Raw genomic sequence first — 22,883 nt, 5'->3', positions numbered from 1 at the left:
ACATGAAATATATTGCCTCCCACCTAAAGATGATGCAGGTGTATAGTGGAACTATGCTAGATACTGGGGGCTATGTTTCCTAGAGCCATATTTCATCTAGACTACCCAAGAGAGAATATCAAGCCATGGGTGAGACCAAGATATTCATATAGTAAGGAGGGAGGAGGAGATGAGGCATCCAAGGAGCCTAGTGAGATAGATGGTTAGTACTTAGAGTAGAGAGGGAGCAAGATGAGATTGAGGCTCCTGATCATGCAAAGGATGAGTTTCTGAATATTGACCCTCTACCAATAAAGGATAGAGGATAGGGTGTGGAGGTAGAAGAGGATGGCATACCCTTATAGAGGCCTAGGTCAAAGATACATAGGTCATGACTACCCAAACCATAGTACGAGGTGTTGAGTTAGCCTAAGAAAGGAGAGAGAAGTAAGGTTATGCCCCTAGGTACAATGTCTCACTCACCCACCTCATCCAATCCTATTTGGCAAAAAGGAGAGCCATGTAAGAAGATATTATTAGTTTAATTTTATTTTTTTCTTATTTATGAAATCTATGTATATATGTGATCAATATGAAATTCTCTATCTCTCTACAACTAGTGCATAGGGATGGCATAAATTTATTCATCATATACTTAGTCATATAATTGTCTTAACACACATTCCAAGGTTCTCATAGATCACATGGAGACCTCAATAGAGTCTTGAGTGAGACAAGGATGTATTTTATGATATTGGGGTAGAGTTGGAGGTTGCATGAGAGGAGAGGGAGGAACTACATCATGATATTATGGAGTCTTGAATGGATTCAATGATGAATAGGGGTATTGTGTTGGATAGGGATATTAGGAGCTTCTCTAGGAGTTACTCACATTCCACATCAATCCATTGACACAGACCTATCGGGCCACTACGTCAAGGACTAGAGAGCTCAAGTAGCCACCATCTATAGAGTTGGGGTTGTACAACAACACATATGGCCTATTTAATTCTCATGTGATTGATTTCTCAATATCGTCATGGTTAAATTGATACATGTGTGATTTAAAAAAACAACCTGAGTATTTAATTAAATAATACTATTGATTATATAATGTATTTATGTTAAATTACGTGGCAATGTGATCCAGTTAAAGTATGGCTTAACTAAACATGACATGATGTAATCTAACATAAAGAAATACAAATTCCTAAGAAATAACAAAATGAAATCAAGACAATTTTTTTTTTGTCATGAATAAAGCGATGCATACTAAGTAATAAACAAATATGATACCACATGCTCTAATGAAGACATTCTAACATAGCATTCAATAAAGATTAAAGAAATGCAAGAAAGGAAAGAGAGAGAAAATATATTAAGCATTATATCTACAAAGATGCATGGTATTTATGAGTTCCTTAAGAGGTGTACCTTCCAAATATACTATCTTCTAAGCCTATTATTTGTAACTGTGTCGACTTGGATTTCATCCTCAGAATGTTACCTGCAATAAGTTCATTTCACAAAAATACAAATGGAAATACTATAGGAAATCCAAATTCAACCAATGAAACTACATGAAATATATATGAAATAAAATACTAATATTATCTTCATGGCTTATGTCCCATTGTGTCCTAACTCCACTGTTCTTGGTTTCAGATGGTGTGCTCTCAGACAATGCATTGATGGCTTCCAAGATGGCATATAAAGAATGGACTGATAACTTGTAGTTAACTGATAGTATGATATGTAATACTACATGATTATACTAAAATGATTATGCTATATGATTATTGCTATTACTATTTTCTATTTGCTAATTGCTAATTGCTATTTTCTTCAAAAACTCATGGATGCATATGATTGATTTGAAGACTAACTCTCTCTCAACTGAAGCTCTTGATTTTATAGACCTTAAGAGGATGAGATTATGTGGCTCAGATCAATGGTCCTAATCAAATCTGCAGATTTGGATGGCTGTTAGCAAAGGTGAAGGTTGAGAGAAAGGGGGAAGGAGAAGACAAGTGTCACTCATGTCACCTTGACTGGGTTGCTGACTGAGGGAATCTAGGGATGGCTGGAGGAAATTTAGGAATGGGAGGACAAGTGGACTCAAGTCCTTCCTAAGATGTAGGGGGTGTTGGAGAGAATATAGAAGATGGTTATGAAATATGTGTACATACACAATTTTCATTAAGTTTTGGTAGTTGAAGATAAATGATAAATTAATATTTAAGAAATATTAATTTCCTTAGCCACATGTTTGATGAGTTGGCAAAGGGAAGATGAAGTGAAGATGGAGGGTGAATTGGATAAGGGAGATTAAATAATTTTAAGAAATCATTTAATATTTGAGACTATAGGATAGGAGAATAACTATTAAATATTAGATATTTAATTGTTTGGAGGAGATAATTAAATATTAGATATTTAATTAACTTGGTTAAAAGAATAATTAAATATTAGATATTTAATTAATTAGAAGAATAAGATAGATGAATTAATTAATAAAATATTAATTAATAGAAAGACACGAAAATGAATTAAATAAATTAATCTTTTCAAATTAACTATTTAATAGAAGAATAATCATTAAATAAATATTAAATATTTATTTAATCGCTCATAGCCATTTTTAGGTGTATACATTTTGCCACTCTTTGAAATGATGTCAAGACAACATTGCTTCAAAGATTAAATCAAGTCTCGAGAATGCATTTGATGGAAATTGAAAATCCTGATTGTGTGCCCCCTCAAGAGATTGATCGTGAAATTGTTGAAAATTCTTGTTTGAACGATTAATCTCATGATAATTGATAAAATTTTAGTCAATTAAATTTATTTGTAAAAAACAAATTAAATTCCCCCATTTGAAATTAATTACTCTTCAAATAGTAAATATAAAATTAACCAAGGCTAATTTTAAGTTCATTGTTATCCTTGTTAGCTTGTGGAGCAAATAGTCTTGTCGAGGTGGCGAAATGGTGATTCCCATGGAGAACCATCATTTTGAGCATGTTCAGCAATATCAGTGACCTATCTTTTAGGATTCCCATAGATACTGAGAGGGGGGGGTGAATCAGTATCTGACAGGTTATTGAATTTTCTTAGTTTGAAACATACAGAACATATTATAACAGTGTACCTGTATGCAAGAAATAATGTAATAAATAGAATTAAGAACATCCACATGAAAAGCACACCATAACACAATGATTTAACGAGGAAACCTAGTGTGGGAAAAACCTCAGTGGGATTTGTGACCCACAATATTATCTTACTGGCCAATAAGAGAATATTACTTACAATAGGGGGCCTGCAGATGGAGGAAGGCCACTTGCCTAGAGCTTACTTCTCAATGGGAAGTCTCACTGACTTACAATGTGGATTATACAAATCCAATATCTTGTACTGCTTTACAATAGCATCTTCAATGCCAGATTTAGTAGCAGTTTCTACTTTGTTCTTTACATATAGCCCTTAACCTATATTTGGCATAATAGGTCTACCTAATTTTGCCTCATTATATTTTTCTACATCTTTTTAAATGTCCTACAATGACTTCTTATATATACAAGTCATTTTACAATGATATTGAGTCGGCTTAAAAATTTTATTAAATAATAAACAAAATTTATTATAACAAAGTCCTATTGGCCTCTGTGCCGGTATACTTGCTTTCTCTGTGCCGGTGCCAGTGTTCTGAGTGCCAGTGTAGAGTGTGTTCTGCTGAAGCCGATGAAGTGCCTTGTCAGTGCCATAGGATTGCAAGGTTGCCATCAATGACAAAACCTTCAACCACCTTCAACATCTCATTGGAGTGTCCATATGCCAACAATCTCCCCCTTTGGCATTGATGGCAACACTCATGAGAAATTTCAAAAAAGTGTTCTCCAAAAATGTGTGTCCAAAAATATTATCAAAAATGTGTGCTCCCCCTGAGCATATGATTTATGTAGTGTTTTGAATTTTCTCATTCCTCTACTCCCCCTTTGGCATCAATGACAAAGGTTGTCAGGATGTCGGTAGAGTTTGTAGTTTCAACCTTGTAACTGGGAAGTTACAATTTGAAATAGCTCTGCCAAAATTAAGTTTATGCTCTTCATAAACTCTTTACTATGTTTGATAGCTACCTCTATCCTCTGGACTATACCGGTGAGTAGCTGCAAGTGTTCTGCTGGTGTCTTCTGTCCCTATATAAGTGTCTTAGATACTTCTTTCGTAGTGATGCTAGATAGTCCAAACTTGGACTCAGTCTTAGCCTTATGCTTTTTGCCTTTTCCATTATTCTCTCTTTTTCTCTTCCCAATTTTAGTATCTCATCCTCAAAATTTGTTATCTGCTCCTCAAAAACTGATACTGTATTAGGTGAGTTGACAAAATTATTTGCTAGTTTATTGATCTCATCCTATATCTTTCTCATCTTTTTGTCTATATCTATAGTCAAAAGGTTTGTCTTACAGGTGTCTTTATATAGAGTTTTTAACTCCTTCAAAGAGTTGTAGAGTTCCGGTAGAAGTGTGTCAAAATCTCTGTTACACTTCTTTATTTGCTCATCATAGAACTTGTGCTTTTCAATTTCCATTTTATCCTTTAGTGTTTCTTCCTTTATTTTCTCAATGTTTTTTGTGATATATTTACATAAGGTATCAAGTTGTCCTAAAGAATCTTTATTGTCTATATTACAGTTAGGAGCAATTACCTTCAAAATTGGTATGGTATCATCTATAGCCTTATAGGCTTGTGAGCTGCAATCTGTTATCTTTTTTATTGAGTCTAATAGTACCTCAGTCACATTAGTGGATTTGTAGCCTGATGATGAACCAACATTCTGAGTACCGCTAGTGGAAGTAACCAAGCTTGTATTGACCTCTGGTAGGTCTGTTTGTGTTTGCATTTCCTTAAGCAATGGTTTTTGTACTTCTCCAATTGTCGGTGACACTGTTTCCTTCTATTCCTGTTCCTGTTGTTGTTGTTGTTCCGAAGCCTTTTGCTCTGTTTGTGTCTCAGATGGTGTTTCAGTTTGTTGCTTTATTGGTTACTCTGTCTTTTTCTTTGTCTTTTGCTCTGTCTTAGTTTGAGTTTCAACCTCTTTCCCTATGTTGTCATCTGTCGGTTCCTTTTGGGTGTTATCTATCTACTCAGCTACCGGTGGCTCATTAGCCATTTCAGTCTTACCACTTGTATCTTGATCTACCGCAATGTTGATCTTTTGTGTATCAACATCTTCTGTATATAGTACTTCAGAATTAGGATTGACATCCTCTACATCCATACTTTCAACTGCTGGTTGATCTTCTGTGGTTTTTGTTGTTGTTACCGGTGGGGTAATCAAAGGAGGTGGAGGTAAGTTGTCTTTGACTTTGATGCAAGGTGGTCCACCAACTATACCTTTACCCTTGTCTTTTACCTTCTGATATACCCTTATTGGTCTGGGGCTCATGTATTCTTCCTATTTTTCTTTTTCCACTAGGAATATGTCCCATGCATTCTTTGTCTCTTCAGTCACCTCTTTGACTCTTCCTATCATTAGTGCAATGTGTCGGTGTGCAGTAGAAAATACTGACCGGTTGTCTTCAGAAATTAAATCATCAATTTCCTTGGGTGAGTTCACTGGGTGTACAACAAATATTTTTTCTACCTTGATTTTCTTGTCAAGTTCTACTACTGCTAGTCTCCTTGCTTCTATCCTCTTAAATAGTTCAACTGGAATTTCATTTGCTACTTCCATAAAAAATTTCTTATAAATGTCCATATGCAATATAACACTGTTTTCAACTTGTTCTTTTTCATCAGCTATTAAGGTATCATATATTTTCTCTATATTCTTCAATTTTCCTTCCTCTATGATTTCATTCAACAATATATCAAGAGGGGCCAAGTCCTTGTTTGTCCTCTTCTTCTTTTTGAGTGTCAGTTTCTTCTTTGGTGTAGCCTTTCTTACCGGAGATCTCACTGCTTGTTGTTTTTGTCTTGTCCTCCTAGGTGAGGGTGTGGTCGCCGGTGAGGGATCTCTATTCCTTACAACTCTTTTGAAAGTTGCAGGCATGTCATTCTCTGAAGAAGTACCTACCAGTGATAGGTGAGTTTCAGGTTGTAGAGCTGCTAACTCATCATCTGTTATGTCGGTTTGTTTTAATACATCTTCTTTGATGGCCTTTGCTTGTCCGGAACCTCTTCTTACTCCTGCCTCAACCTTTTTCACTCTTTTCTTAGATTGTATTTGGCTCTCTATGGTCTTAGCATTACCAAATACTTCTTCCTTAGGTTCTTTAGGGGCTTCTAGAAGTGCTTTGGCATATGTTTCAATTATATGATCATCTATTTTGTAGCCCATCTCTGTTACCCTAACAGTCCTAGGGATGACTGCTTCCATCCATATCTCATCCTTCTTGATTACAAAGCATATTTCATCTTTATATTTGTCAACCATGTTTTGTGATAGTCTGATTCTTTTCTTCATTTTGGCCTTAAATGCTTGAAAAAAGTCATTTATATTATGTTCCTTATCTTCTCCCATATTATTGAATAGTTCTATTAATTGTTTGCCTACCGGTATATCATATCCAAGTTCTTTGTAGCCTATACCGGGAACCTGTTTGCATATATGTAGCACTAGGCATACTAACAAATTTCCAAACCTAAAAGTTCCTTTCTTGTCCTTCTTAATTTTTCCAAGGTTGTCAATTAATGCATCCTTTAACCATTCACATACATCAATCTTTGCATTATCTGTGACCATATCATAAGCACTCTTAATGCATAAACTTGATACTGAATTAAGTCTATTTGCATGAGTGGCTTTATACCCTAATATCATGCTGATAAATCTCACATTAATGTCTTTTACATCATTTACTCTTAAAGATCTTTTATCAGATGTGGCACCAGTTAAATTCATAACTAGGTCATTGGATACCTTCTTGGTTTTATTTGGTCTTTTACCGGTGGTTGCTAACCCTGTGATAGTTTTCACAGCTTCCTTAGTGATTTTGTGGATTGCATCTAGCCAGAAAAATTCTCAATGCACCCTACTTAAGACTATCCTAATAACATCCTTGGGAAATTCGGGAATGCTAAGGATCTCTATGAATCCTAGGGTTTCAATGATCTTGTGTTGATCTTTTACTTTACCGGTTTCATCACATATCACAGTTTTAAACATTGTCTTAATCTCTTCATCTCCTAGTTCCTTAATGTTATAGTGAATGTAAATTCTTGGGTCTTCAGCATAAACAACTCCCTTAGAAATTTGAGAAAAAGCACCTATAGCATCATCTTTCTTTGCTACTTCGGGAATTATTTGAAATACAGGCCTAGGTCTTTTTATGATTTCTACAATAGTAGGGTTTGCTATATATTCAATTGCAGAGGTGGATGCCATGATAAAATACCTTTTACTGCCTTTGGGATGGATGATTTCTTGGAGTGTTCTTGCTTTTTGCTCGAAATGCCTTAGCTCAGAATCTTCGCGCTCTTTATAGGTTTGAAATCTCAGTGAAGTGAAATGGAGCCAAAACCACAAATTTATAAACTTTATTTTCCATCTACCACATTAAATGTATGTCGGTTAAGTAATAACATAACATGTTTGCCGGTATATGAGTATCTTTCAACTTTTCATCTTTAACCGAGGGAATAATAGCACATGTGTCATTTGATTTGCCAAACCCTCAAAGAAGCTTTCTTCAATTAGATGAAGAACTTCCTGCCGGTGGAGCACTACTCTATCCTATCTATGTAGTAATACTCTGTTCTGCTGGTGGGGTGTTAATTGATTCTATTGGTGGAGGAGTATTCCCAACATTTTGATCTACTTTTCTAATCCATTGTTTTGAGAATTTCTACTTTACCTCCTCAACTTTTTCTTTCCCCTTCAAGTTAGCACCTTTGTTGTCTACCGGTGTTCCTTTGCTTCTATAGAATTTTGCAATATGCCCAATCTTGTTACATGCATAACAAGTTACATTTTTTTTCTGAATAGCTTTGCTATAACCTATGTCGGCTTGAGTTCTGCATTGATTAGATAAGTGTCCATATCTTCCACAAACATAACATCTCACATTCATTCTACAATTTTCAGAGTTGTGACCAACCTTGTTGCATTTTGAACATTGACCAGTGGGTGTGTTGATGTTCTGATAACTTCTAGATCTACATTGATTTTCTCTATGCCCATACTTATTACAATTGAAGCATTTACCATTGAAATTATAAGCATTAGGTTGTCTTACCGGTTTGCTGTGATCCTGAGTGTTTGCAGTACCAGAGCTTTCTCCAACTTCAAATCCAATTCCACAAGCATCACCATTAGGTTTTTGAGTCTTCAACAAGTCACCAAGTTCCTCTGAGCTTTTCTTGAATTTATCTTTGTGTTGATTTGCAATATCCAATTCTCTTTGTAAGATCTCTTTCTGTCTCATTAGTTCATTTGAATCATTCCGTGTATGCATCAAATCTGTCTTTAATAGGTCATTTTCACAGCTAAGTCTTGTGTTCTCATTTGCTGCATGACTTAGTCTTCTGGTCAATTCTTCTTCATTCTTCTTCCTATCCTTAATTTCTTTGCAAAATCTCATAGTCATATCCTGCATCTCATTCTTTGTTGCCATGTTCTCTTGCTTCAACTTTCCTATCATATCAGTTAGAGTTTCCTTTTCATCATTCTCAAATTGCATCTTTTCACAAAGTTCACTTCTCTTGTTTCTTGTAGTGGTGAGATTTTCTTGAAGTGCCTGAATGATATCCTGAGCTTCCTTTAGATCATCTTCAAGTTTGATGTTTTTCAATTTTTCTGTATCATAGTCTGAGAGAGCTGCTTCAAGTTGCTTCATCAAGTTTTTCATCTTTACCGGTGTCAAGATCTTCCTCAAGCTGTTAGGCTTCTGAAAATAGAGGACCAAGCTTTGATACCAATTGTTAGGATTCCCATAGATACTGAGAGGGAGGGTGAATCAGTATCTGACCAGTTATTGAATTTTCTTAGTTTGAAACATGCAGAACATATTATAACAGTGTACCAGTATGCAAGAAATAATGCAATGAATAGAATTAAGAACATCCACATGAAAAGCACACCATAACACAATGATTTAGCGAGGAAACCCGGTGTGGGAAAAACCTCTGTGGGATTTGTGACCCATAATATTATCTTACTGGCCAATAAGAGAATATTACTTACAATAGGGGGCTTGCACATACAGGAAGGCCACTTGCCTAGAGCTCACTACTCAATGGGAAGTCTCAATGACTTACAATGTGGATTATACAAATCCAATATCTTGTACTGCTTTACAATAGCATCTTCAATGCCAGATTCAGTACCGGTTTCTTCTCTGTTCTTTACATATAGCCCTTAACCTATATTTCGCATAATAGGTCTACCTAATTTTGCCTCATTATATTTTTCTACATTTTTTTAAATGTCCTCCAATGACTTCTTATATATACAAGTCATTTTACAATGATATTGAGTCAGCTTACAAAGTTTATTAAGTAATAAACAAAATATATTATAACAAAATCCTGTCGGCCTCTGTGCCTATGTAGAGTGTATTCTGCTAATGCCGGTGAAGTGCCTTGTCGGTGCCATAGGATTGCAAGGTTTCCATCAATGACAAAACCTTCAATCACCTTCAATGTGTTATTGGAGTGTCCATATGCCAACACTGTCGAGCATGGGTATCCGATATGTATCTTATCTTGAGCTTTGTTTTCAAGTTTTCGTTCAAATTTTCATGTTTTAGGCGCGTTTTTTTGTTCTTTTAAATTTTTTTAAATTTTTTCGGCATTAGGTTAGCACTTTTGTAGTTTGTTTTAGCGCATATGCAATTAGGTTTAGCAAAAATGCATAGGTTAGCGCATATGCTCTTTTTGTTAGTGCGTATGTTAAGGATGTTAGCGCTTATGCATAGGATAGCGCAAATGCATCGTTTGTTAGTGCTTTTGCTAAAAAAGGTAGCACTTTTGCATGTGTTTGCACATATTCTTGTAGATGTAGCGCATGTGTTAAAAAGGATAGCGCATATGCACTAGGTTAGCATAAATGCATTTAGATTTAACACAAATGTTCAATAAGACAACGCTTTTGCTTAAATTTGATGTTTTTGATAAGTGCAAAGGCTAAAAATCACTTTGATGATTAGATTTAACGTGTTTAATATGCATTGATGATGAAATAGGGACTAGAATGAGTGACTGTATGCCTGATAGATGGATAGATAGATAGATAGATTGATTTGATAGATTGATCGATTGTTGATTGATCGCTTGATCAATTTGATAGATTGCTTGATTGGCTTGATTGCTTGATAGATTGCTTGATTAGCTTGATTGCTTGATAGATTGCTTGATAGCTTGATTGCTTGATAGATTGCTTGATTAGCTTGATTGTGTGAGTAGCTCTAAGAAACTGATTTAGTTTCTGATGTAAGAGCTTAGAAGAGTTTTGAGTGAACTTGGTGATTGATAGAAAACCATGATTGATAGGTTTTAAAATGATTTGATAGCGTAAGTTTCTTCAATTTGATTTAATAGATAGATAGCATATTTTGCTTCAGTTTGATTTGATAGATAGATGATAATTTGATGATTGATTGATTTCTCCTGATAAATAAGAGAAACTTGATGTTCTCCAGTGTCGAGAGAAATTACCAGCAGTGCATCATTTAGTGCTAGAGCTAACACAAGTTGAGATTAGACATATAGATGCCTGTGGTTTATGCCATTTATTGTATATGCATGAGATTATGCATAATAGATGATTATTGACAACATTAGCTGAGAGATGGCATAGCGGGAATAACACTTTCCACCTACCGATGCATGAGATTAGTGTGACTCTTGAGGATGTCTAAAAGATTCTGCACATCCCAGTAACTGGTGAGCTAGTGCAGTATGATTTTTAGGATCGGGTTGGTACAGAGGCTTATAGAGTCATGTTTGTTGATGAGAGCATTGACAAAGGAGAGATCTAATGGGTAGATATGGTGATGTATTACGAGGCTCTTCTTGATATTCTTGTTGGTCTGATTAGAGGATTTATATGTCTTGATAGGAGATCATGAGGTTTTTTCATTGGATGGGGTGACACTCTCTTGTGTATGATGTATCATCGTACTCAATATGCGTGGGGTGTTTGCATTTTGGAACACTTATATCATGATCTTCATTAGGTAGTGTATGGTGAGAGTGTGAGTTTGTCTATAGGATGCACATTATTGTAGATCTGGTGCTAGGAGCAGATTGTTGTGACTCGGCCTATCCATCATAGAGTTCATGGAGAGAGGCAGCCATATGTATATTTTTATGTAGGTATCCTTACTCAGCATAAGCTGGGTAAGATGGAGTATTGGTGGTGGGTGCTAGATTCATTGGATAGCATCACTTGGAGAACCATATCTTGATTGTGAGCCATGAATGGATGATGCACAAACATTACCATTTATTATGCAGAGTCGACATCTCATTGGCCAGACTCCTTACATTGTTGAGCGATAGTTGTTTGGTCTCATTTTGAGATAGTTTGGTATCATCTAGCCTATGCCTATTGGTGTGACAATATATGCTTGGTGATATAGAGATAGGCAAGATTGGGGACCTTTGTTGTCATTTGAGATTGCTCATGTGGAGTTTTTTGCTACTCTGATAATGGCTTATGATATGAGATTACATATTCTTGATCCCGGGGTTACTGCAGATTATGCTCAGTATAGATTAGCTCATCCATTTCCTTGCATTACTGATTTAGCAGATCCTCTTCCCAGCTCAGGAGATGAGGATGATGATTTAGATGATCCAGTTTCTAGGAGATGGAGATAGAGACAAGAGCTTAGAGTTGCTCAAGAGGCTAAGGGAGGTGGAGATGAGGGTGGGAATGGAGGTGGTGGTGGTAGGAGACCTGGATGGAGGGGAGGTCGACTGAGAGTCCTTGGAGGACCATTTGGACCAGCTGGTAGGATTGAGAGAGCATGTCCTATGGGTGGGAGGGATGTTGGATGGATTGGGAAAGATCATGACAGGGAAGACATGAGATCACCGAGAGGATTACCATTGACATGAGGCAGGGTTATTAGACTGGATGGGGGTTGCGGGAGAGGTATTGATTTTGGACAAATTCAGCCAGATCCTAGGGTTATTGCAGTGCATGGTGGAGATGATGAGGATCCAGAGGATCATGTTCCTCTAATTAGATGGCGGATTTGAAGAGTTACTCAGACCGAGATTCCAATAGTTGGACAGGTTGGTGGTGAGTGGATTGGGGTTCATGCACCACGGCAGGCTTTGTGAGAGTAGGCTGCACCAGAGCATGACATGCCAGAGCAAGTGCACCAGAGCATGATGTGCCAAAGAAGGATGTGCTAGAGCAGGACACCATTGGTTGTCTGAGAGCATAGATTGATTAGCTTCGAGCATAGGTGCAAACTCTTATGACTGAGAGGGATAGAGCTGTTAGGAGATAGCAAGATACTCAGGGCCTTCTTGATCACATTTAGCAGGTTGGATCAGGTACTCTCTCAGCTGATACTATTAGAGCATTAGTTCGGGCTGGGAAGGAGACTTCCCATTGGCGATGATGATATGAGGAGGTAGTTGTAAAGAGCCAGAGAGCAGGTAGTTATCATACCACCGTATTGATGGACATTAGAAGTGGTGGGGTCATGGGATCTCCTCATAGGAGTGGTGATCATGGGAGATAGACATCTGGAGGATCTTCTCGCCCACAACTACAGAGACAGACAGAGTCAAGTGGTAGTGGTCCAAGACAGTCATGACTTGATTTGTATTTGATGAGGCATTTGTATTGTTTATTTGATATCATTGTATATGTGGACTTTTATTGTTTTATGATGATCTATATGCAGACATGGACTCTATATGATGATGATCTTTCTTTATTATGCATGTTACTCTATTTGATGATAATTTTTTATATGATGATTCTTAGATGCTTGGATTATATGGATGTAGTGACTAGATGGATGATGATATGATCTTTTCTTTTCATTATGATGATGCTTTATATGATGATACAATGATAAAATTCTTTTGTTTTGATTTTTGATTTTTGATGATCTTGGATGCAAATGAAAATGATATGTAAATGATGCAAATGCAATGATCTATATGGAAATGCATATGAATGATTGCTTTAATGCTTATGATGATGTAAATGCAAATGATCTACATGAAATGTTTTTAAATTTTTTATGTAATGCTTATAATGATTATGAATCTAAGTGCAAAGATGCAACTAAATGATCTTTATGAAATGATAATGCAACCTATAATGATGATAAACTACATGATGAATAAAAATGCACTTAATTGAATACAAACTAAATGCAAATGATTTATATTCAACTTCATGAAATGGATAATGATTAAAAATTGTTTTTGTTTGTCCAAGTATACGTAATCTTTATTTATGACGATTGATCTGTTAATAAAATGATATGCTTATAATGCAACTAACAATGAATGCTTATAATGCAAATGAATAATGAGCTAATGAAATGATCTAACTAAAAATTGTACTGCCATTCTTCATATGCTATCTTGTAACAGTGCTTTGATTTCATCATTGAGCTTTGAAATGTTGTAAGATAATACAAGCAACTTGACATAATGATTCAAGAAGACCTGAGTATTTCTTACATGGATTTTGATATAGCAAGTTAATACAAGCAACTTGATATAATGGATCAAGTTGACCTGAGTGTTGCTTGCAGAATAGACAAGGAGCATCTCCTTTCATGCATGACTTGGAACGTCCTCCTTGATCTTTTGCCGATCATATCCTTAGAAAATTTCATACCGTATTAAAAGATAAACCACAAACAACAATCAAAGAAAAATAATCATGCGCCATCATAGCTTCTCTAGTCATGGACATCCTTGAGTTGCATAGAGTACATGATTAGCAATGAAATCAAGATATAAACACTGAATCTTGCATGTCATTCACATGTTCTTATGGTCATTAACTGATATAATCATCTTGATGAATGATCTTTAATAATCATTTTATTACTTGCTAGTTGATTCTTCAGTTTCTGAATTTCATGATTCAGTTGTTATGAAATGCCTTGATTTTTGTTGCTTTGTTGCTCATTATCTGTTTCAAAATCCTACATGTTTTTGGATTTTCCAAGTTTTCCAAATGTTTTTAGATTTTCAAAGATTCAAAAGATCACCTTAGCAAAAGGAATTAGGATTTTGCCCCTAGTGGAAACAAAAATTTATTATGGATGTATGAATTGATCAAGATCCAAACCATAGTAGGATACAAATGCAGATTGATTGATTCTGATAAGATCTAAGATAGTGACTATGACAAGTATGTCAAAGATTAACTGTTGGTAAGATGCATATTTCTTGCTAAATAGTTTAGAGCAATGGATGTGAAATATGGAATGGATAAGCTAGGATATATGGAAGCGATAGATGTGATAGGATGGAGTGGATAGGTGTGCAAAATGATCTCATAGATGGAGGAACTTACTTTTAGATAGCGCATGTTTACCAGGTTTTCACCATCTAAATTTATTGCATTTTTTGGATTTTATATGCCTTTTTTTTATTGATTTTTTTAGGACTTTATATGCTTTTTATTGATTTTTTTTAGGACTTTATATCTCAAGCATATAATTTCTTGAGATGGATAGAATTGATAGGTTCATCAAACCAATCACCTTCAGGTGTAGATAACTTGTATGCTCCTGATCCATATACTGCCACTATAACAAAAGGTCTTAACCAATTTGGTTCAAATTTTCCCTTCTTTTCTTGGTCTTACTGATTTTTTGGATTCTCCCTTAGAACTATATCTCTAATCTAGAAAATATGTGGCTTGACTCTGTGGTTATAGCTTCTTGCCATTATTTGTTGGTATACTTTCAAATGTTCTATTGCATTTTGATGGCGTTCCTAAATCAATTCTAATTCTTGGAGTCGAGAGACTTGTTGTTCTTCTTCTAGTATAAGACTGTGAAAGGATACTTGTAGAGAAAGTATCTCTACTTCTATAGGTAATATGGCTTCTGATCTATAGACCAAACAATATGGAGTTTCCCCTGTTGGAGTGCGGACACTAGTTCGGTATGCCTAAAGAGAAGGATTTAGCTGAATGTGCCAATCTTTTCCAGCTTCATTGACTGTTTTCTTCAAGATTTTCAAGATAGTTTTGTTTGATGCCTCAACTTGACCATTTCCCTATGAATAATATGGAGTAGAGAACCTATGTTGGATATGAAACCGTTCACATAGCTCTTTCACATCTTGATTTTTGAATGGTCTTCCATTATCAGTGATAATGGTCATAGGAACTCTATAGTGACAGATTATATAATTCAAAATGAGTGATGATATATGTTTTCCTGTCACTATTGTTAAAGGCACTGCTTCAATCCACTTAGTACAATATTCAGTAGCAATCAGAATAAACTTATGTCCGTTAGAAGATGAGGGATTGATCTTCCCTACCAAATCAAGGCCCCATTGTGAAAATGGCCACAATCCTGTCATAGGATATAACTCTTGTGTTGGTGCATGAATTAGATTTCCATGGATCTGACATTGTTTACATTTCCTATCATAGGTGAATGAATCTCTTTCCATAGTAGGCCAAAAGTAACCCATATGAATAATTTTCTTAGCCAATGTTAAACCACTTGAGTGTGTACCACAAATACCCACATGAATGTCATTAAGAACTCTCTCAGATTCGTCATTTTCAAGACATCTTAACAATGTACCATCTAGACCATGCGTATATAGGATATCAACAATAATGGTATAACGAGAGGACTGACGGATAAATTTTCTTTGTTGATTATGAGATAATTCAAGAGGAAGGATATTATCTTTCAAATATTGATAGGTTTGACTGTATAAGGATTGACTGGTTCCTAATATATGGCAAATTCGATAGCTATGCTGGGATTGGATGGTAGGGGTTAAGATATCTTCCACAAGAAATTTGTAATGTTGTTGATTCTCCTTATTTTGCAAGAGAGATGCTATTGTAGCCATTGTATCTACTGCTTTATTCTCATTTCTGGGAATCTGGGTGAATGGGACTTCTTTAATGTGTCCTTTAAACTCCTCTACTAGTTCTTTGTATGGCATAAGCTTATCATCCTTTGTTTGATATTCATCATTTATTTGATTTATGACAAGTTGTGAATCACCATAGACATGGAGTTCTTTGATATTCCATTCAATGGCCATTTTAAGCCCTATAGCCAATGCTTCATACTCTGTAGTATTATTGGTGCATGGAAACAGTCGTCTATATGATTTTGAAATTATATTTCCTTGAGGTGTGATGAAAAATATTCCTACACCTAAACCATATTGGGTATAAGAACCATCAAAGTACAATTCCCAAAAGTTTTTACTTACTGTTAAGATATTTGCATCAGGAAATTTAATGTGCAAAGGCATGTCATTTTGTAAAGGTGCATCAACCAATTGATCAGCAATGACTTGTCCCTTGATAGCTTTCCGGTCAACATATTCTATGTCAAATTCACTCAGTATCATAACCCATTTAGCTAGTCTCCTTGTCAATGTTGACTTGCTCAACAAATATTTGAGAGGATCTATCTTTGCTATTAGTTTCACAGAATGAATCAACATATAATGTTGTAGCTTTTGAGTTGCAGATACAATTGTAGACATATCTTTTTGATTGAGGAATAAATTCGTAGCTAGCAAGTGTTCTACTAATATAATAAACTGCTCTTTCTTTTCCTTCATCATCTTGTTGAGCTAGGAGAGCGCCTAATGATATAATTGTTGTGGAGACATAGAGTAAGAATGGTTTCCCTTTGGTTGGTGATATTAGTACTAGAGGACTCATAAGATATTCTTTTATTTGCAAGAAAGCTTCCTCACATTTTAGATCCCATTTGAATGGAACATTTTTATGTAGAAGATGGGCAAATGGAAGCATCTATCGGCCAACTGAGAAACAAATCTCCTGATTGATTGCAATCTTCCTTGTAAAGATCGCAATTGACTTATGTTATTAGGTGATTCCATCTCCATAATAGCTTTGACTTTTTCAGGATCTACTTCAATGCCACGAGCTAATATAATGTACCCAAGGAGCTTTCCAGAGGTTACCCCAAATGCACATTTCTTTGGATTTAATCTCAATTGATATCTTTCCAGCATGTCAAAAATCTTGCTTAAAATGTTCAAATGTTCTTTTCTTGTGTGAGATTTTTCAAGTATGTCATCGACATAATCTTCCATAAATGTATGCATCATATCATGGAAAATTGTCATCATAGCCCTTTGATAAGTCGCTCCTGCATTCTTAAGCCCAAATGGCATAACATTACAACAATATGTTCCCATGCATAGGTGAAAGTTGTCTTCTCTTGATCTTCAGGTGCGATTCTTATTTGATTATATCCTGAGAAGCCATCCATTAATGAAAATATCTCATGTCCTGTTGATAAGTCTACTATGATATCAATGTTTGGTTGTGGGAAATCATCTTTTGGACATGCTTTATTCAGATCTCTAAAATTTGTACAGACTCTTATGCTCTTATCTAGCTTTGATACTGGTATAATACTTGAGACCCAGTCTGGATAAGCAACTGGTCTTATAAAACCCACTTCTAATAGCTTCTTCAACTCGGTTTTTACAAGGAGAGCAATATGCATATGCACATTTCTTAGCTTCTGCTTAACAGGTTTTTCTTTTAAATCCACATTAAGATGATGCATAATAAGATCTGGGTTAAGACCTAGCATATCTACATAAGACCAAGAAAAATTTGTTTGTTTTTGCATAAAGAATTTCATGTATTCTTTCCTCTCTTTTTCTGATAATGAGGCAGCAAAATGAAGTATTTTAGGATCCTTTGATGTACCAATGTTTACTGCTTTTGTGGGCACCAAAATGTGTCGACTTGGATTTCATCTTCAGAATGTTACCTACAATAAGTGTGAGGCCCTACCCTGACCCATCCTATCTCTTCAGTTATTTTCATTTTGGAACTATTTTGGATGCTAGTTTTGACACACTATGGATATAGAACTTTTCATGGTTCCGCGATTTTGGTAACATTGATATATATGGATGCTTCATTTCTATGCCTTGTGGATGATAGAATATTATATGATTCTAGATTAGGGTAATATTGTGATGATGCAGGTTATTATCTGAATTTCAGAATTTGTTATAATGTTAGAAAAATATTTGCATATCTTGTAGATGGATCAAATTTTGAGGATTATAATAAATTGCTTTGATTTGTGATAAATCATATTTTATAATGACAAGCCTTTGTGGAATGAATGTATTGTATTCTGATTTTGTGTTATATATTATATGAGGTTATTTGGGAAGTACTAATGTTTAAATTGAGATGTGCAGGAAATTATCCATGTGACCATGGAAATATTATGGAGAACCAAGCCTAGGCCAATGTGCGTTAGTAAAACTAGGGGTTGTCTATTTGGAGAGACAACACCCCGTATGTACTGTATTTTATTCATAAATGTAAAATGTTGCATGAGTGTAATTTGTATTTATTAGATTGTTTAATTTGTTTTAGGGACAATTGCCATGTGTGTATTGTGATGTGGAATTATTTTGTAGTGTCACTTGACACCTATGTAGTATGTTGTGTTGGCAAGTTGTCATATCACCCTTTTTAAAAGTTTTATTTTTGTTAATTGTTATATCTCCTAATTATCCTTGAAGGAACCAAGAAATCTAGGGTAGTGAGCCACAAGGAAGGTCAACTCAGAGTTGACCCGTAGCTTAACTTCAGGTGGACTTTCTGAAGGTCAAATCAACTCCTAGAGTCAATTTTAGAGCTTTTCTATTAGGCCTCATGGGGTACCTATGGGTGAAGGCCAAAATTGGCCATGTGTCTTTCCCTTAGGACTTGTTTAACCACCCAAAAAAGTGGTTTTCCCAAGATGGACGAATTCAATTATAGGAGTGCCCTCCTTGGTAGGAGAACCTTCTTGGAGATAGTAATCCCTCTTCCCCATTCCATTTCCCTTCTCTAAACACCTAGGTTAGGGAGTGTGTGAGACCTAGGGAAGACCAACCCAATGGGGGATCTCTCACTCTATCCAAGAGGTTGGAAGGAGTGAGAGAGGCCTTCTTAGGCTAAGAATGGAAGCTTAGTGAGCTAATCACCCACTCTCCATCCTTGGAGATTTTTGGAAAAACTTGGAAGGAGAAAACCAGTTTTAGGAATAGAGGAATTTCGGGGTGAAAGAATTGCAGAAAGTTGTGTGGATTGGCAGCTCATCTCCAACTAAATTTAGCATACCTATTGGCAGAATAAGGTTGGTTTTTTTATCTCCTCTTGTTATGTTGTTCTTGTTAGTTATGTTGTTTTGTTGAGGGAAAGAAATGCTAGTAAAGAAAGTGTTTATGTAAATTGTTGTTGAAGAAAATAATGAGTAGGTTTCATTTCTATGTTTGTTTTTTTTGTTTGTGTTCTTGTTTTTGGGAGTGTCCAAGATCTCTTACTCTTGGGAGAGTAGGATGATCTTGGGGTGGAAGAAGCATGACAGCCTTGGGTGAGAGGCTCTCCTTAAGGAGAGTGATCTCAAGGGTGTCCTTTGTGACCCTTGCTGCATAGCCTTGTGTATGCATTTGGGGGTCATAAGGGGAGAGAAATGGCTTGAGCCTTTGGGGGGGCATAAGGTGTGTGGGATGAATTCTATTGAGTATTTTGTGTTGCCATGAGGTGGCTTGTGTTATATTTTGGTTGTAGTCTCCCCAATGGTACTTGGTCCACTTCCACCCGTAGATTGATCACCAGAAATGTGGTGGTAGTTTAGCTTGGGATGGGAAAGTATATGTTTGTGTGGTTGCCCTATTGTTGTGTTGTATTGCTTGGTTGTTACCCCGTCTAGGTCTTGATTCTCCTAGCTCGGTGGTGGCTTCTGGTAAGCCTAGGCTGGGAGGTGAGCATCCCATGGTCACAGTCCTAAATTTTACTTGTAGGTGGCTTGGAAATAGACTAGGAGTTGCAGATTGTGTTGTTGCAGAGTTTTGTTCAGATTTCAGATTTCCATTAAATGCAGAAAAGCAAAGAAAGAAATGTAACCTTATGATTTGTAAAAAAAAAGGGGAAAAGAGAAAGTGCATATGTAAATATAGGGCTTAAGTTGATTTTCTTCCTGTTTAAATAAATGTATTCTTTATTTGTTGTGTAAAGATTAGAAAAAAAAAAAAGAGACTGTTAGATTATTTACCCATTTTTTTATTTGGGCTATTGTAACTTATCATTCTGGAAAGCAATGTAACTTTTATTATATTTTGATGTCTAATGTGTTTGTTGTAGCCTACATTTAAATCTGGTCTATTCACTAGTTTATTTACTGCAATGTTAAAGAAAGGAAAAGAAAAATGCATTAGGACTCCCTATTTACTTGCATAGTTTAAATTCTGTTATTTTATGACTGTTAAAAAAAAAAAGAGAGAACCAGAATTGTTTTATTTCTGTAGAAAGTTTAAATAACAGGAAGAAGAAAATAGACCTATTCTAAATGCTGTTAGAAGACTAAAAACAGAATGTAAATGGTTAAAATCTCAAATGAATATAAGGGTTTTTAGCCCTATTATTCCAATATATAATTATATATATCTATAGGTATATAAGTATATATATTGAAAATATATACCTATATATATATATAAATATATATATAAGCTTCCTGTATGTGCATACCCCTGTAACAACGAAATAAAAGATACATTCTGAACTTGTGCATCCCTGTTACAGAATATATAAAAGATTATATACTGCTGTGTTTAAAATACAATGCAGAATAAACTTCTTAATATATATATATATATTCTGCATCTAAAAATATACTCTGTGGATGCCTGTAGAAGAAAATATTTTCATATTCATAAATGATATTGTGCACCGTGTGTATATATATATAATATACATTTGATATTCAAAAAAAAACTCATCACATAATTTTTACCCCTACGAAATATTTAAATGAAAAAAAAAAAAAAAAGGGAGTAATAATAACACTGGCCGAACCACTGTGTGTAAACACAGTGGACGGCTCTCGGGCCGCGCCACTATGTTTACCCACAGTGGACGGCACAGTAAAGCCTAGCCACTGTGTGTAAACACAGTGGGTGGTGCTCGGGCCATGCCATTGTGGTTACCCATATTGGACGGCACGGAGGGTGCCGCCACTGTGTGTAAGCACAGTGGACGGTCCGCGGCCGCCACTGTGCTTATACACAGTGGACGGTCCGCGGCCGCCACTGTGCTTATACACAGCGGACGACACCGCCGTCACTGTGTATAAACACAATGGCGACCGGGAGAGCCCTGCACCGCCTCCTCCTCTCATTTCCCCCCTCTACAAAAAAAAACTCCGCTTGCTACCCTCCACCGTGCCCTAGCTTCGCCGTACCTGCGATCTCCAACCCACAAAAAAAAAAGGGGGACAAACAATAAAATAAAGGGGTTTAATAAACCCTAACCCATTTCGGGTTAGGGTATAAAATGATGAATAAAATAAAACAAGAGTAATATATAAAAATGCAACCCTAACCCAATTTCGGGTTAGGGTTAGCATTTTAATAGTATATATATATATATATATATATATATATATGGGAGGTTTAAATTTGAATTTTAAACTTAGATTTTAATATATATTTGGGGTTAAGTTAATAATTGAAATATTATGGAATTTTAAACTTTGATTTTAATATATATATAATAGGGGTTAAATTAATAATTGAATTATTATATGTTTCCATTCTTTAGAAATTTAAATTTTAATATAGTTAATTCAAGGGGGTTAATAATAAAGGATTACTATAGTGGGATAAACTATACGTTTAATCCAGCAATATATTCAATTAATCAATGGACTTACCCCCCCCAATATAATTGGACGTTAGGAAAATTTAAAAAGGAGGAATTTGTAAATTTATGAACCTTAAGCCCTTGAGACCGATTTTGGTCGAATTGAAATTTAATTGTCAAAATCAAGGGATTTAAGGAAAATTAGAATTGGCCTTAGCTTATTGTCGGTTTTAGTGGGCAAATGACATTGTAGTAATTCGAACCCTCGTCGGTTGGATGTATATAATAATTTCGCATGTGCATCAATTAATTAATAGCATTATCCTTATATGGATTTGGAATGATTTAATACATTAAGATAATCAATTATCCCTTGATTTAATTAGCGACAACTTGTCTTAGGTAATTGAGCTAGCTAACTAATCCGCGATGCTAATTAATCCCCACCAAAAAAAGTCGCTCGCTCGAGTTGGTTAATTTATCCAACCTTAGAAGTAAATATAGTTACATCCTAGATAAGACAAAACTTTAATAAAGTTGTTATATATATTAGGATTTATAGCGAGATTATGACGTCAAAAATAAAATAAAAATTTGTTGTTCCGTTTTTGTGCCCTAAAGTTTGGGCACGACATTTTGGTATCAGAGCAAGGTTTCCGACACTAGGAACCTTTCTCCATTACGTTTCGCTTTAATTATCTAAATTGATCAAATATTTTCTTAAAAAGAAAATATAAATATAAATATATGAAAATTAAATTATTTAATTAATTGTTATTTATTTTATTTTTGTTTCCTCATAAGGATGCCTCCGACTATGCGACAAGCTCGCAAGCATGGAAGGGGTCCTAGGCGTACACGTATGGCACACGAGGATGTTGCTAGGGAGGAACCGGTTCTAGAAGGGAACCCGGAAGCACCTCCCGAACCACCGGTTGACCCTAACTGAGACATCTTGCTAGCTCTTCAGAACTTGATCGGGATCGTGCAGGATAGGCTTCCAGCAGTGGACCGTCATGCAGACAATCAGAACTCAGGGAGTCATAGGTCAGTTGAGAGGGAACGG

This window comes from Cryptomeria japonica, chromosome 1 (genome assembly GCF_030272615.1).
Source record: "Cryptomeria japonica chromosome 1, Sugi_1.0, whole genome shotgun sequence".
NCBI lineage: Eukaryota > Viridiplantae > Streptophyta > Pinopsida > Cupressales > Cupressaceae > Cryptomeria > Cryptomeria japonica.
Note: the sequence above shows the minus strand (reverse complement) of the source record.